Raw genomic sequence first — 4,818 nt, forward strand, 5'->3', positions numbered from 1 at the left:
TAATATTTTAACAGCAGAAGTGTGTAAGAGTAGTGAGTCATTTGAAGGACATAAGCCTACATTGGCTTGTTTAGAGTCTAATCTGGTGTCATTAGTGAATGAATTTCACTTAGAAACGCTAGTTTGTCGTGAAGACAATGTGCTAGTGTGTAGTAATAGAGAAATAACTGAACCGAATGAGCTTCAATTGATTGTTTTTGAAGTTAATTACGTCAATTTAGTTGAGGTTACTGGTGCTCAGTTAATTAGAAAGAATATGTGTACTGAGAAATGTTACGTTTCATGTAAGGAGCAGTTCTTCAAAGCAAATCGTTTGCAAGACTCCAACTGATCTAAAAGTTCACAGCCATCGGATTAAAATCAAATACACTCCTGGAAATGGAAAAAAGAACACATTGACACCGGTGTGTCAGACCCACCATACTTGCTCCGGACACTGCGAGAGGGCTGTACAAGCAATGATCACACGCACGGCACAGCGGACACACCAGGAACCGCGGTGTTGGCCGTCGAATGGCGCTAGCTGCGCAGCATTTGTGCACCGCCGCCGTCAGTGTCAGCCAGTTTGCCGTGGCATACGGAGCTCCATCGCAGTCTTTAACACTGGTAGCATGCCGCGACAGCGTGGACGTGAACCGTATGTGCAGTTGACGGACTTTGAGCGAGGGCGTATAGTGGGCATGCGTGAGGCCGGGTGGACGTACCGCCGAATTGCTCAACACGTGGGGCGTGAGGTCTCCACAGTACATCGATGTTGTCGCCAGTGGTCGGCGGAAGGTGCACGTGCCCGTCGACCTGGGACCGGACCGCAGCGACGCACGGATGCACGCCAAGACCGTAGGATCCTACGCAGTGCCGTAGGGGACCGCACCGCCACTTCCCAGCAAATTAGGGACACTGTTGCTCCTGGGGTATCGGCGAGGACCATTCGCAACCGTCTCCATGAAGCTGGGCTACGGTCCCGCACACCATTAGGCCGTCTTCCGCTCACGCCCCAACATCGTGCAGCCCGCCTCCAGTGGTGTCGCGACAGGCGTGAATGGAGGGACGAATGGAGACGTGTCGTCTTCAGCGATGAGAGTCGCTTCTGCCTTGGTGCCAAAGATGGTCGTATGCGTGTTTGGCGCCGTGCAGGTGAGCACCACAATCAGGACTGCATACGACCGAGGCACACAGGGCCAACACCCGGCATCATGGTGTGGGGAGCGATCTCCTACACTGGCCGTACACCACTGGTGATCGTCGAGGGGACACTGAATAGTGCACGGTACATCCAAACCGTCATCGAACCCATCGTTCTACCATTCCTTGACCGGCAAGGGAACTTGCTGTTTCAACAGGACAATGCACGTCCGCATGTATCCCGTGCCACTCAACGTGCTCTAGAAGGTGTAAGTCAACTACCCTGGCCAGCAAGATCTCCGGATCTGTCCCCCATTGAGCATGTTTGGGACTGGATGAAGCGTCGTCTCACGCGGTCTGCACGTCCAGCACGAACGCTGGTCCAACTGAGGCGCCAGGTGGAAATGGCATGGCAAGCCGTTCCACAGGACTACATCCAGCATCTCTACGATCGTCTCCATGGAAGAATAGCAGCCTGCATTGCTGCGAAAGGTGGATATACACTGTACTAGTGCCGACATTTTGCATGCTCTGTTGCCTGCGTCTATGTGCCTGTGGTTCTGTCAGTGTGATCATGTGATGTATCTGACCCCAGGAATGTGTCAATAAAGTTTCCCCTTCCTGGGACAATGAATTCACGGTGTTCTTATTTCAATTTCCAGGAGTGTATAATGAGAAAGCAAGTGAACGGTCTTTCAGTCTAAGAGAGTTTTGTTGTAAAATGGAGAAAAGATCGGTTTGAGATGTAGATTTGGTGGGCATTTTCGTCGACCATTTTCAAACAGGTGTGCACGATGTACTGAAAAGTGAAGCATTAGGCACATATGAAATAACGCACGGCTGTCGGAAATTTATGCGACACCAGTGCAAAATTATGCACATTGCATCACTTTGGAAGATAGATCAATACAGGAGACTGGTAAGTAGCAAGTGAGGTTTGGATAGGATAGACGGAAATGTGTAAGGGACCAAACAAAGTAAAATTATTGAACCTACAGAGGAGACAAAAAGAGCACAATAAAATGAAAATGGATAATACACATGCAATCAAACCCAATTACGCGTGTGAGGAGAATATGGACATTGTAAATACTAGACTTAACGCAGTCCACTAATCAGGCAGAGGATAGATTAATGTCTCGTATTATCGTGTGATATACGAGATTAACTCCATAAAAGGCGGTAATTGTGGTAATCCAAGGATGAATTCATGGAATGATAAACTGCTGAACATTTGTAGTCTAGAAAATGATGATTGTGAGAGAAGGGAGAATTACTGGTCAAAATTTAAATAAAAGAGAAATGAGAAACAAAAGGTAGATAAAAGTTACAACGAAATGTTACTGATGCAGAGAGTATAAACTCATTCCATGAGGAAGTGGACTTGTCATAAAAAAAGTATGTGTATAAAATTTGTATGTTGAAGAGATTGCAGTAGACAACAATAAAAACATCAGAGGACTCATGGCTCTTTTGTTGGCATATAATTCGCGATTACAGAGCCTCAAGCTGCGGTAATGCTGTTAGCTTTATTGTAGATTTCTCTATTTTGTCTACTCTCCTACTTTCTATAAAACTGTCAACAATACTCTTTAATTATTGATGCATGAGAAGTGAAGGTGAATGGTACGTAAAACTCATTTATAGAGTCCAAGACACAGTTGAGTATAAAGATGAGAAACTTGCAAGTTGTGGAAAACACAAACGTGAAACAGATCATGAAACAAGTAACACTTAATAGGGGCAGAGATGTGTAATGATATGGTCACATGTTTGAATAGGATTTATCAGAGAAACATACAAAATATCTTACATATTATCAATGATACAACAACTCCGAGTTCATTATTATGCTATACTTGAGCGTACAAAAATAAACATGATAGGCATGGTGATAAAAAGTACAAGGAAAAAGAGCAAAGAGCTGGTAAGTGAACCACATTGTGAGTCCAAATTGATACTTGCGTTAATAGGCCAAGAAAGGTAAGTTCTCAAACGAAGCCAGCTAGCACATACAGGTCAGACTACTAGAGTATGAAATACTGTAGTCAACCGACAATGGGAAGCAGCATATTAATAAGTGGAACAAGTGAGAGAAGACAAAGTACTATAAGCAACTGATAAAGGGCCACTAATTATTAAGATATGTAAATGAAAAGAACATGAGAGACGATTAACTACTTTAGGCAACCGGTAACGGGCCAGAGCTTATTAAGGTAGAGAAGATTGGATAATGTAGGCAAGTGGTAATGGGCCACAACTTGTTTTAGTAAATAGTGAGTTGGTAAAGTAATTACGCCATAAGAAATGAGCTAGTTAGTACTGAGGTAGGAATGGAATATTGAACTTTTCGAGACAGGTATACTGGAAGATATCAGGAGACATACTAATCATTATGAGTCAGTGGAATAATAAGAAGAATTTAAAGACATGAAAATATGATAGTATGAAGAAGAGGTGAAAAACGAATTCTTGCAGAGTTAAGAGAGGACAGTTGAATTCAAAAGGTATAAAGAGTAACACATTGTGTTGCAACAAGTACAAAAAAAAATACTGTTATATTATATGTGAACAGGTAAATGTAAACTGGCAGTGGAGAGGCGCTCCATTCTGGGACAGAAGGAAGCAAAGTGAGCTAATAGCTTTCAGTGGAATATGGGCACAGCAATCCGCCACTTACGAAGGTTCACAGCAGGTGTGTCAGCCCAGATGTCACACAGGCAAACTCACCAGTGAAACACACAAAATATATGTGGATCAGTAGAGCTGTTGGCTTCCAAGCCAGAGAAAGATAAGATAGCGAAGGTTAATGACACATAAATGTAACGATGTATAAGAACACTGTTAGTGACAGTAATGGTGGCACCATTTGAAATTCAATGAGCATCTGTTTCTCTTACACTGTTAAGATACAATTGTTTGTTATGAATTGATAAAAATTGTCCGTTACAAGTAATTACCATATTGATATACAACGGGAGGAAGAGTAGAAAATGAGGGAAAGCTTACTTCAATGACACAATAATCAAGGCCAAAATATCAAAAGCAATACACTTTGACGGGAAGTAATCATCAGCGGCCCTCTGTCGATATTGTTTAGTGATATGTAAAGGTGGCAAAGCACCAGAAGCAAATGTGACGTTGATTCATGTTAAATTAAAATCAATACGTATTAATAGATGCCAAAACTCATGGCATTGATAAATATCGTTCACAGAGACAGCAAGGTGCTGAGTAATGACATTCAGTATAAGGCAGTGAATTTAATAATTAATATTTCAAATATCAGAAGAAAAATCATTAAAAATCACAAACATTATGATGAAAAATACTCCCAGAAATTAAAGTAATGAAAATAAGTGATATCTAAATTGTTTGTAAGCAATATTAGTAAAAAAAATTTGGATTATGGTTTAAGTCAATTCAGAATTGAAAGGAAGACAGATAAGCAACAGAGTTTCTGTCTTCATTCTTGGATCTTTCAAACTTGTCATTGTCTCTAAGAATTTCCCATTTTGGAAAACAGTTAAGAGAGAATGTATAACATTTGTGTCATACAACAAATATTTAAGACGTAATAAGATTACGCTACACAGTACAAAACCTACTATTTGCATAGATGGACAATATGGCGTCGGTACGATGTGGAAGTTACAGCGAGGCACCTTTCTGACGTGAACTGCCGTCATAGCATCA

Source organism: Schistocerca americana, chromosome 1 (assembly GCF_021461395.2).
Source record: "Schistocerca americana isolate TAMUIC-IGC-003095 chromosome 1, iqSchAmer2.1, whole genome shotgun sequence".
NCBI lineage: Eukaryota > Metazoa > Arthropoda > Insecta > Orthoptera > Acrididae > Schistocerca > Schistocerca americana.